The following is a 13,877-nucleotide window of genomic DNA, read 5'->3' as shown; positions in this document are numbered from 1 at the left end:
CATGTATCGCATATCTACATTATTTTAAAATTATTTGTAATGTAGAGCATAACTGATCACAAGTGTGACATGACTGCCTTGTTGCACTTGAAAATTTTCTGTGACATTCCACTTGAAAAAAAAAGGAACATCAAAATCCTTGATGATATGGACTGATGGATAACAATACTAAGTAGAGTTCCTCATTAAAAACAGTTACTATTTATATGTGCTCAGTAGATTCTCAGATAGTTCATTTGTATCTTATCATCTTACAAAAATAATTTAAAATTGATATTTTTATATGCATCGTATTAATTAAATTTAAGAAAAGTCAACAGGAAAACATAAGTTCAAAAACAGGTAAAATAACCAAGCTTTTGGAATTAAACCTATCATACTCATTAAAAAAGAAAGCTCCCTTGAATGTTAGATATGCTTCTAAAAGGCATATGTAATATTGTATTTCTCTAAATCAATTCACTTTCACCCTTCCTTTGCTTCCATTATAATTCTAAAAATAGTAGAACAGGAAAAAAAAACAGGGAAGGGCACCATTTACTTTTAGAAGCATTCTTCCTATTTGCATAATATGTGCATTTGAGTCTCCTAATAACCAAAAAAGAACAGTTATTTAAATAATCTGACTCATCACTTAAAATAATCCACATTTTCTATACCATATCTTTAAAGATGGTCTATAAATTTAATTTCCACTGATTTTCATGTTTTCAAAAGCGCTCTTTAATTTTGGTTTTCTATTAGTAAATAATGAAATTGGATTCTTAGATTCTTCTAGTTTCAACTTCTATGATTCCTTGAGATTTACTTCTAACATATTAAACCATAATGGCTCTTTTACGGGCTGAACTGCATCACTCCTGCAACTCCCTCCCCCTCAAAAAATTCGTATGTTAAAATTCTAATCCCCGATCTCTCAAAACGTAACTGTATTTGGAGATGCGGCCTTTAAAGAAATAATTAGGTAAAATCAAAGTCATAATCCAAAATGACTGGTGTCTTTAATAAGAGGAGATTAGGGCCAAAACGCACGATAAGACCATGTGAAGACACAGGGAAAAGATAGCTATCCACAAACCAGCTCTAGAGACACCTCGATCTCAGACTTCTAGCCTCCAGAACTGTGAGGAAATAAATTTTTGTGTAAACCACCCAGTCTGAAGCACTTTGTTATGGCAGCCCTAGCAAACTAATATAGGCTATAATATTTTTCAGTTATTTAGATCCTCTTAGCATGGACACAAAGACCAAAACACAGAAATGGAACTCACATTTCAAGAAACTCTAATATGAATTCCTAAGAAACAAAATTGTGTAAAAGGGCTCTGGACTGCTTTTCCAATAAGCTCCATTACTTTGGATGCAGTGGACTTTAGGAATTGTAAATTCCACATTCCTAAAGCAAACTTCCTACCTGCTTTCTGTGTTATGGTACATGTATACACATGTTTGTATGTTTTTTTTAAATGGCAAAGAGATGTTAAATTCCAAATGAAGAAGTATCTTTGAATTGGCTCAAGATTCACTGATAACAAGACAGAAGTGGAGGTGCTTTGGAGGGAAACAGGCTAGGCTCAAATCTTGGCTCCAACTCCTACCAGTTAGCTATTTGTCAACAGGCAAGTTAACTCTTTGAGACAAGTTCCCTCAGTCTTGCAAAGGGAGATTACTTAGCATGATGCCTGGCATATAACAGATGCTTTACAAAAGGAGACACTGTTTCATTATCATATTTAAAGCAACCCAGCATTGGCCCTAAAGAAACATAAAGCTATCTACTTAAGCACTGCTGAAGGAAAAAAATAGCTCCAAAGTGCCCAAATGCTATTATCTATTATAATTTAAATAATAAAGCCCAAATAAAATCAAAATTAACACAATCGGTTATGTTGCTCTAAAAAAAAATCATAAATATCTGGCATAGAATCTATTTAATGAATCAAATACTTAAGGATTCAAGATTTCTGTCAAATTCTAACACTTTATCTTAACATGTTACATTTTGCCTAAAATGCAGTCCTTCCATTTTTGTATCCGAACCTTACTTTCAAAGACTGAGTTCCACATTCCTCTTAATTAAGAGCTGACAATTTTTCCCTCCCATTGATATAACAGTACTAAATTATAAGTTGCCTTACTTTTGTTACTTTTTGTCCATTATGTTAACCTTACTTACTCACGCAAGAGGACAAGTTTCCTGAAGGATGGGTTCATGATACATGTGCCTAGGAAGCAGCCATGTGCTCAGAGAAAGAACTTATTACTTTATGAACTGACTGTGTTAAATAGTTATATTGTTTGCTATTGCCTTTCTATGCTGCTTAATTTTAAGGTATTTCAAATTACAGAGAACTCAGAACATGCCTTTAATTTAACACATAGAATCACACACAGATTCTAAAGAATCACCTAATTTAACCTAATTAATCAGCTAATTAATTCTTTAAAACTACTTGATAGGTAAAACACAGACCACAATAACACTTATTCTTATTTCTTCCCATTGTTAGCAATATATCTCTTTCATAGTATACAGTGGTTACTCTCTCCTATTCTCTGAATGATAATGAGAATATATTTTCATAGTAGCAACTGGTGACATTTCAATAAATCAGTGTGCCGCAGTGATACCTAAATAAAAGCTTATTTCACTATAATGATGCTTCCAGGCTCCCCTCAAGTCAGGTGGTTACTTGCAGTTAATGACCTGTGACATACCACACAAGTAGTCCTAAAAAGACTTATTATCCACTGCATGTGCAACAATATTTGCTTTATGGATGGCTAAATGAATGAAGACATTGAATGTAACTGTAAAAGTAAAATCAAAAGAAAACTTACAAGTAACATGTTTTCTTTAAGTAAAAGGGCTGTGACCATTTTCCATTAATACTTAACCTTTTGCTGGAGCAGTGCAACCACATACAATGCTCAAATCCATAAAGCCTAAGAGCTGTTCCGGGTTAATGCTAATTAACTGCCCTCAATCAAAAGAGCAGCAACTTTCCCCAAATGTAAGATCATCAGCCTCTATTGTTGACATCAAAGTCACATCACAAAGCTTAGCGAATAATAAAAAAAAAGAAAAATATGCTTTATACGTAAGTTGAGAGCATGTCTTTTAATCAAATTTATGTATACATATACAACACATGCCGAGAAAATAATTATGCTACACACAAAATTTACTAATCTCAAACAATACTCTATCTTTCATAGCTGGCAGACTTTGTAACCATTCATATGTTTACCATTTATAATTTCATTTCATTTACTAGACTCAGCGTTTGTCCACCATATGTCCGCTGTGGATTAACTATTCCCTTAGGCACAATTAAGGCCTTTCCATTTGTTGTAAGAAGAGCTAAGTATGAAGGACACAGCCAGAAATAACATTTATACCTCAACCAAAAACAGAAGCACATTCAAACTCAAACGATGGTTTATGTGGCATCTTTTTTTTTTATTAGACACATGTCTACATAGCAAAATAAACTTGAGATAAAAATTCACGGCAACTGTACACTGGCTTTCACCATTCGGACTGGATATCAAAACTCTATCAACCTCCATCAACTGAATTTAAACAATTTTTCAGAAAAATATACTTCTTAACTGTAAGTTAAGTGAAGGCTGGCTTCCAAATATTAATTATAACCAAAATTTTAATCAATATTTTGTATCAAAGATTTCAAAAATTTTTTTATTTTTATTTTTAAATCTTTAAATTAAAATGTTTATATAGACTTTGTGATACCACCTCCCATTACCCTTAAGTACAAGACAGAATGTGAAGAGTGGGAAACACAGTAACAACAACACATATAGCACCTATTATATATAAGGCACGGTTCCAGAAGCTTTAAATATATTTAATTCTTAAAACTTCCCTATAACGTAGGTGCTACCATTATTCTCACTTTACAGATGCGGGTACAAAGAGGGTAAGTACCTTGCCGTGGTCATACGGCTAATAAGTGAGCCCATATCCAAGCCTAAGTGGCCTTACTTAGAAGTCTGCGCTCATACTGTCTCTATATTAAAGACATTAAAGTGTTAGAACACACTATGAAATAAATATCCATAAGAAAAAATATAATTTCTCATCTTTTTAAAATTAAAATTTTGAATGAAAATTAGATATTAATTAGGGCTAAGAGTTTAGTTTTCAAAAGAACTATGTGTGTAATATAAAAGCTTTTTATATGATTTTATGTGTTAGCAACTCATAAGCACTAAGTGAGGCTGTTATTAAACTGCTCTTGCAAATAAAAAACCTGGACTCAGAGTTTTGCAAAACCTGGGGCGGGGGTGCGGAAACAACCAGCATTGTTTTCACTTCAGCATCTCAAAAGGTCTGTAGTTCAGTCTTTCGCCGAGGGAGAAAATTAATAATTGTCTAGTCTTTGATAACAAGGATTTATTGAGCACACTCTGCACCCGAGAGCTAGACAGCAGTAGAGAAACAGCTGTATACAAGGCAGACAGTCTCTGCCTCGTGGAGCTTTAATTACTGAACACTTGCGTAATTCCAAAGGAAAACAATTTTTGCTCTAAAAAAAAAAGGTGACTTTTTCAGAAGAATTGCAGTTTAAAAAAAAAACAGAAAATATCTAATTATTATTAAAATCACGTGAGAAAACTATCTAGTATTCTATCCTAGTCCCTTCCCATTTGTTCACTTCCTTCGCCCCTCCACAGAGTTTAATTGAGAAAGTTCTTGCAGACCCCTCATGTTCTACCTTTTCTCTTAATCAGAATCAGTGTAAAAAACTAAAGAGTAAAGAATGTAGAGACTCATTCAAAACTATTTCTAAAATAGAAGAAGTTCAAATAATTTAAAAAGATGTGCACTTTCTGTCACCAGGTGTTTGCACACACACACTCGTGCCTGTCTCTCTCTCCCCAGGAACTCGAAAAACGCTGTAAAACCTCCCATCCTTCAAAAACAGCTCTAAGATTCTGACCCGCACTCACCCCCCACCAACAACTGCGACCCCATTTGCCGACTCCCTTGCACAGTGGCATGACTCATACATGTTGCCCCATCCGTTGCCTACAATTCATTTCCTTCCCTTCTCTCTTGAACTCAATCTACTCACCTTTCACCCCAAACACTCCGATGAATCTGCTTGCCAAGGTCACCACCAATTCTTGAATTATCATGCTCAGTCCTCTCCTGCTGATCACTCCCTTCTTAAAACACCTTCACATTTGGCTTCCAGAACACATCACTAATGATTTTTCTCTTACCTCCACTGACCACATTTCAATTCCATTGTTGATCTCTCTTCACTTCCCCAAACTTTAAAAGGATTAATCTTTGGACCTCTTCTCTTTTTAGACTCACTCTCAAGTACAGTTCATCCACTCTCAAGGATTTAAATATTATCAATATACTGTTGACTCCCATACTTTTATCTCTAGACCGCACCTTGCCCCTGAACTGTAAACTGAAATAGCCAACTGCCTCCTAGACTTCTCCACATAGATGCTCAATAAGTACCTCAAACTTAACATCTCCAAAATCAAATTTTTAATCCTTCCCCCAAACCTGTTCCTCTCCCATTCTTCTTCATGTAAGTTGAACTTCAGCATTCAATTTATTTAGGCAGAAAATCTTGGCATTATCTTGCCTCTTCTTTCCTCTACCACAGCCATTCTATGAGAAAACCCATCATCCCTCCCTTCGAAATACAGCCAGAAGCAAACCACTGCTCACTGCTCCCAGGGCCCTCGCCCTGCTCCGTGCCGCCAGTGCTTCTCCTCTGGATTATATCAAAAGCCCCTGCTTACCCTGCTGTCACTCTTACCCACTACAGTACATTCTCAAAACAAAACTGTAGTGATCCTTTCAAGTTAAATCACTTCACTCTGATCAAATCCCTCAGTGGCTTTCGATCTCAGAAAGAGAAAAAGGAAAGCCCTTCCAATGGCCTACAAAAGATATTCCTGATCTGTCCTCTTCCTAGATCCTTCTTTCTTTGTATCTAACTTCATCTCTAACACTATTCTTTCACTCACTATTCCTTACATATAACTACACACACAGCTATACACACACACACACACACACACACACACACGCCTCCTCATGGCTCCTGGGGGTGGGGAGGGGGACAAAATACTACCTCGAGGCTTTTGCACCTTTTTTTCCCCTCTACTTGGATAACTCTTCTTCCAGGTATCTATGAATCTCACTTTCTCTCCTCCTTCATGTCTTTGTTTAAGTGTCATCTTCTCAGATCTTCCCCAACTAGCATATTTAAAATCTTAACTCTCCACCAAGACTTCCTTTACCTCCCTCCCCCATTTTATCTATCTACACAACACTTATCACCATTTACATATTGCATATTTTACTTATTGCCTATCTTCCTCTACTGGAACACAGCAAGATGAGAATATGGACTTTGCCCAGCTTCCTTGTATCCCTTTACACCCAGACAGGTGGCATGTGCCTAGGGATCTGTGGGAGGGAGGGAGGAGGGAGGGTGGAGGAAGGAAGGAAGGAAGGAAGGAAGGCAGGCAGGCAGGCAGGCAGGCAGGCAGGCAGGCATGCATTAGAGCAAACAGAAAATACCTGTGAATCAGTTTATTTATACTGCAAAAACCTTTAAGGCATTCATGTAAAATTTTAGAAAATAATGTCACAGAAAATGAAAAGTAATTAAATTCTAAGCACAAGAACAATTTTAAGTTAAAAAGAAATGCATTCCAAAGTCGACCATATTTTCAGGGTGTGTCTAGCAAACAGTAAGAATTCAAAAAATCTTAGCTAGATTTGTTGTTGTTACATATCCATGCACATAAAAAATGGATTTTATTTTATTACAAGTTTCAAGTATACAGTACATTGGTTAGACACTTATATGGTTTATAAAATGATCCCCTAATTGCTCTTTCTCTCCTCTGGCCCTCCACCTAGCCATTCCATTCATGCTGACTGCATTCCCTATGCCGTGCTCCCCATCCCTGTGACCATCTATCAACTACGAATTTGTTCTTCCTTAACCCTTCAGCCTGTTCTCCCAGCCCTCCAACCCCGCTCCCCTCTGGCTGTCACCAGACTGTCCTCTATATTTGTGAGTCTGTTTATGATTAGTTTGTTCTTTTTGTTCCTTAGATTCTGCATATAAGTGAAATCATATGGTATTTATCTTTCTCTGACTTATTTCACTCAACATAATAACCTCTACATCCATCCAAACGGTAGGATTTCATATTTTTTAATGGCTGAGTAATATTCCATCGTATACATGAACCATAACTTCTTTATCCTATCGTCTGTTGATGGCCATTTAGGTTGCTTCTGTATCTTGGCTATGGTTAATTAGGCTGCCATGAACATAGGGGTGCATAGATCTTTATGAATTATTGTTTTGGTTCTCTTTGGATAAATACCCAGCAGTGCAATTGCTGGGTCAAAAGGTATGTCCATTTTTAACTTTTTGAGAAACCTCCAGACTGTTTTCCATAGTGGCTGTATCAATTTGGATTTTTAATAATCTAACAACTGAATGATAAAATGAGCCTAAGAAATCATCTCTGCAAAGACAAGAAAGGGTTTAAACTACGCATAAAGTTAAAATTAAACTCTCATAAACTGCACTGCAATAAATATGTTCGATTAAGCAGACTTACAACTGAACATAGTTTGAGTCATCTTATTTTAGGAATAGAACATACTTATGATTACCTGGTACAATCCCCTCATTTTATACATGAGGATGATCCTAAGTAAATTGCCCAAGGTCACACAGCTGATAAGAAGACAACACCAGGACAAAAGCTGAAGTTTTCTGATCCTCTTCTAGTGTTTCTTGCATCTGTATGGGGTCTGTTCCACAATCACTGCAAACATAACTATTAAAGGAGCTTAGACTACATTAATGAAAATTTCGAGACTTTTCAAAACAGATGTTTTTATATGTGTCCTTTTAATATTATTTCATATTAATTTAATATTTAAAAATTTCCTCTAAAATTTAAAATCAGAGATTCATCATAAGAGTAAAGTAGATTATGCCTTAACATTTAATAAACTTTATCGTGACAATGAGAAGATGGACAGAAATCACATAAACAGATTATTCTGCCCAAAATGCTTACACAATTCTCCAAAACAAACAAAACAAAACCACAAAAACCTTAATGCTTCTCAGGCTAAGTAAAGTGTAATACTGGCAAAGGGTTCGAAGTGACTATGAAATTACATAATATCACTGCAAAAATTGTCAAGTGAAAAATCATTTTTGACTAGCATTATGAAAAAGCACTCACTTTACATTTTCTTCCCCAATGACTAGTCACGACACCAGTCCAGATGCAAGGTTATGCCTTAACGTGAGGAAACTATTTACCCAATTAAACTTGCAATACTATCAAAACGTTCTGAAAGTGCAGCAGGAGTGCGAAGTATCACATAAAAGAACAGCTTTAAGTGCAAGTATTAAATACTCTCTCACTTAGCACACAGAATGCTGATGCTATCAGTATCACAATAAGATGCTACCAGCATCTTGTAATGAATAATCATAGCTCTATTTGACAAACTTATATAAAGAGAGGAAAAATTTTAAAAAAATGAAGCAATCAAAACAGGAATATTAAGTCCATCTGAAAAAGACACTTGGATCTAATACTTTGGGATTACTATTCCCAGAACACGAAATATCGAAGTATTAAAACAAATGGAGAAGAGGGCAGAATGTTTTAATTTAGAATGTATAAACAAAATGAACTCTTCAAATCCTCAAAAGCTTTTGTTTATACTTTATAAATTACAAACTCTCTTAAGCAAATTGATAATAATGACTCACTCATTCACTTTGTTATAATATTGTAGATGATAAATTTTATAGAAGTTAATATGAATACTTCAAAATAGGAATCCAACTAAGTAAATGTTACCTACTTCAAAGTTTCTCATTTCTACTCTCCAGATAAAATAAGAATTTTTTAAGAGGCAAAAGAGTCACAGTATAAGCAAGTACTTTCATGTAAATTCCCATGAGGTTGTTCAAGCTGGACGTATAACCATCTCTTATACTACTCTATTACTGGAGAATAAAAAATAGTCTTTTAAAGCCTTGTAATAATTTTATTGAGAGCATCAGTAAAATTTTCAACTTGAAATTTACTTTTACTAATATATTTCCACTGAGTTCAGAGAACACAACTTACAGGGTACATTAAAATGTAACCTCTGAACCTAGCAGTGTAAAACATCACTTCCTGGGCAGAGATAGTACTCCAAGAACAATCAATCACTGTTAAGAAGAATATACATTCAACATTGTTAATTAGTGTTGATGCACTCTTCTCTATGCCCTCATCTGTCATGAAGATTGTTTAAAAATCTGAGTTATTAGTCTTTATTTGGGAAAGGATCTGGTTAATATCTTTAAGAGTAGAAATCATTCATCCATTCACTCTATCGCAGAGCGTGATAATTCCTACCCTGAATGCAAGTTATGGATAACCACTACCCCTCCACTAACTAAGAACCTATAAATCAGGAAGAGGGCAGCTCCTATGCAACCCCTGTTAATTTCTGTTTACAATCTATCCAACTGAGAATGTTAGCTAGTCAGTGGAGAAACAAGCTGATGGATCAGATAGTAGGAAAACATAACAGCTTAAAGACAGAAAATAACAAAATGACAAATTAAAATGCCATGTGATTATAAAACATAGACTGAATTTAAATTTACTTTTTTAAAAATTAATATTCCTGAATGTTCATTTTGTTTCAATTTGAACATTCCCTGAAACATGGGGGGAAAATTTAGACTGCACTTCTGCGCAAATTATGATTTCTGAAAATAAACACAAAAATAAAATATTTGTAAGCGAAAAGTCAAAAGTGTAAGGTTCTACCATTATGTAGAAGTCACAAGTTGGGGGGAGGAAGCAAAATTCTTAATTCTTTTATATTTACTTACCCTAAAATCATGACATTGAAATCCATGACATTTTATCTCAAACATGACCCAGTATAACAGAACTTTGATGTATTTCCTACTAAGCCGTATCCAACGGTATTCACCAGGATGGAATTACACCACTTGGGCCTGACGGCCATCGAACAGACTCCTTGTATCTACATGTGTTTTTTCCTCATTAAGAAAACTATTTTCCCTGAATAACACATCCTGGGCCATAAACACTTCTAATTTCAACAGTCTTCATGAAAAGGCTTTTATTCATTCATTCAGTATTCATTCATTCAAGCACTGTTCTAAGTGATGAGGTCCTCAGCTTTCACAGAGTTTAGATTTTTGTGAGAAAAGACAGATGAGAAACAAACAAGAAATAATATCAGATGGCAATGAGACTATGCAGATAACAGAAACAGAATGTCCTGACAGAAAGGCGCTAGATGCCTCTTCTTTAGATTGAGTGCTTGGGGTAGGCAGCTCTGAGGAGATGACATTTAAGGTGAGATCCAAATGACAACATGGAGCTAGCCAAGCAAACACTAAAAGGAGAAGCCTTTCAAGCAGAGCAAACCCTAAGGTACAAAATAATTTGGAATGTTTTAGGAATGAAAAAAAAGACAAATGTGCCTTATGCATATAGTGGGCGAAGGAGCATGTAGAAGAAGATGAGGTTTGACATCACCTAGTGCTTGGTAAACCTGGATAAGGAGTTTGGATTTCATTCTAAGTGTGATGAGAAAGCACTAGCACTAGAGGATTTTAAACAGAAGAGTCATATATTATGATTTGCCATTTGGGAACTGGATTGTAGAAGAGCAAAGCCAGGAGCAGGAAGAACAGTAATGAGGCTACTGCAGTAGTTCACGTGAGAGGTGATGGTGGTGTGTTAAGCAATGGCCACGGTCCACCTGTAATAAGCCCGTAAGTGGACATAAAGTGAAAATCCCTAAGCTCTGCAGTGCAGGCTCCAATCAAGTGAGAGTGCCCCAACACTGGAAGACCAAGATCTTCAAGGCCAGGAAACCAAGTGTTAGGCCTGGTGGACTGTGCTCCCTGCATTGCAAAAGTTGCCCTAGATGGTTATATAATTGTTTCCGGGTGCTTATGTGACTGTACCTGTACACTGTCAGACACCTCATTCTACAAGGGGCTGTAGACGTGATCAAACTTCAACAGAACTTCCCGTAAACAACACGGAATAAGTAAATGACCTACCCTCTTTCTCATTTTGAAACTCACCTACCAAGAATTTATTTTTACTAGGGAAAAGCAGGGCCTTCTATAAGGATATGGACATAACAATACTTATTAATCTTGACAACCAAACACAGCAAAAAAAAAAAAAGGCAGTCAAATCTTCAGAAAATTAGAAGATGGTAGAGAAAAAGATAAAAGTTAAGACCTAGGTTAGAAAGTCCAGTCACTACTCAAGCACTCACTCTGGCTTTACCTTCGTGCAAACTAACAATGACTAGCTGAATACACATAGCTGGCGCTCAAAAATGTTTGCTGAATGACTGCCATGCCCAACACATGGTATGAGAACTATCGATCTGGAACAAACACAAGGAATAAGATGATGACAGAGGAATTCTCTAGGAATCATTTCCTCCGGGCCACTTCCATAAAACATTTCAGCTCTACTAATTTATAATTTGTGATCATTCAAATTAAAGCTGTAATCAGTGCTTTTAAAAGGCTATTATGGAATATACAGATGTCAAATTATAACGTACACCTGAAAATTATGTAATTGTATTAACCAATGTTACCCTAATAAATGTAATTAAAAAAATAAAAATAAAAGGCTATTATGATTAATGATAATAACTAATAGTTACTGAGCACTTACATTGTATAAGACCACAAGCTAAGTGCTTTTCATGTACTATCTCATTTAATCTGTGAACCAATTTTATCAGACAGGAACTACTACTCTTATTTCCAGATGAGGAAATTGAGGCTTAAAGATATAAAGTAATCCAGAGTGTAGGGGGAAAAGGGGAGGCTGATAGCGTAAAAGGGATCAAATATTTATTTCTGTGGTGACAGAAAGAAATCTAATTATGGGGTGGTGAACACACAATGTAATATATATGACTTACTGTTGAATTGTACACTTAAAATTTACTGGGTTTTGTTCATCAATGTCACCATAATAAATTTTAAAAATAAATTAATTTAAAAACAAAGATACAAAGCAGTTTGTCCAATGTCACAGTGCTATTAAGTAAAGAAATCAGGCTTGTAAGCAAAGTCTGTCTAAATTCAAAGTCCTATACTCTTAACCACAACTCAAAACTTCATTTGAAATTGAATTAGTACAAAGAACACTTAGCTAGTCTCTTAGTTATTCTTTCAGCACAGAACATAAAATAAATTCAATAAATTTAAGTATTTTAAGTATGATATACTGAAATAATTGATTTAATAATCACCGATTCTGTCTATGTATTAAAGCAAGTCCATGCTGCCTTTTCATTAACCTACTCTAATTACTCCTTATATTTAAACATAATAAAACTAAACCCATAACTCACTCTTACCTAAGACTATCCTCGATCCTCAGTCCAAATTTCTGAGAGTTTACTATACTTTAATAAAAAGCAAATGGTTTTACAACTTACTAATTATAAGCTCTTACTATGGAACAAACTCGCACATACACATACTTTGTATGAAAATTTTCTCTCTACCTTGTACTAACCTTCAGCTAAAAGCTGGCTACTGTGGCCAATATATTTACAGCCTCCACACATTCTTTTCCACATATGCTTTCTATTCAAGTTGCAAAGACTAGGACACAATAATGAATTTCACATGCACATTCAGGCAGAAGATTATGTGTAGATAATGAGCATAATAATCCAGTTTCAGATGTCTCCCCATCACGTTTCTTTTGCTTTGTCTGTGAAGTCTTTGCTTTTTAATATAATTATACTCCCAGGAAAGAAAATGAATACATACTACTATATCGATGTAACCTCAACTTGGAAATAAATTTTAAGATCTTTCATTACATGATCATACGAAATTGGGCCAGTGACAGATCATGCAGTAAATAATATTCAGGAAAATGTTCATTTATAATCTCTTCACTTACATATATAAATTCTATGTGACTGCATATTCTATTATAGGAATTCATTTTGAAAGAGTATTATAAATACAAGAAAGGGGTTAAAGCTAAGCTGAAAGTGAAAAAATTCTTTTGACTTTTATGCTATTAAATCTCAAACATAACATTGCAATTTTTGCATAAACTCATATAACTTATATAAATTTTTTTAAACCTATGAATGATACAACCAGCACAGTCCAATAGCCCATCTAGTCTGATATCCTGTCTTTGACACTGACCAATGCTGGATGCCTCACAGGATAGCGTGAACATATAATATATATAATTAGGCACCACTATGCCATTACTCCAGATGGTGGTTAGATTATATCCTGAAAGAAATAAAAACAAATCCCAACCTCCACCTCTTCCCTACTCTATAATTTCCCAAAAGGTGATGGGAAACCTCAAATTAAGCACAAATTTAACCATAAAATAAGCCAACGCTTTGGTAACATAATGACCAAAAAATGATCTCCTAAAATGAAAAGTTCTACTTAGAAACAGAACCTAAGCTCATCAAAACTTATGATTCGTAAAGAGAGATTTCAATGAATTGAAAAGCATCTGATTGGCTCAATTAAAATTATTTTAAAAATAAATGAGTTAAAATTTAACTAAAGCTTTAAAAAAACTATATTTTTCACCCACACAATCCATTTTGTGATATGTAATACTGTTTTCTAAAAGCATTATAAAATTTGTATTTTTAACTCTTCAGAGTAATGATATTCACACCTGTTTTGTAATGGTTTTAAAGACTTGGATTTATTAAATGTTCATTTAAGTGTGCAAAACCACATAATAAAGAA

General features: G+C 34.9%; 1 protein-coding gene across 2 annotated transcripts in view; it reads right to left on the bottom strand.

The window, feature by feature from the left end:
• The window catches only part of RAB28 (RAB28, member RAS oncogene family), a 73,080-nt gene that overhangs the window by 36,812 nt on the left and 22,391 nt on the right, over positions 1-13,877 (bottom strand). The gene's annotated exons all lie outside the window — the stretch shown is intronic.

This window comes from Pteropus medius, unplaced genomic scaffold (assembly GCF_902729225.1).
Source record: "Pteropus medius unplaced genomic scaffold, Ma_sr-lr_union100, whole genome shotgun sequence".
In the NCBI taxonomy this organism is placed as follows: Eukaryota; Metazoa; Chordata; class Mammalia; order Chiroptera; family Pteropodidae; genus Pteropus; species Pteropus medius.
Note: the sequence above shows the minus strand (reverse complement) of the source record. Positions and strands in the feature narration are given on the sequence as shown.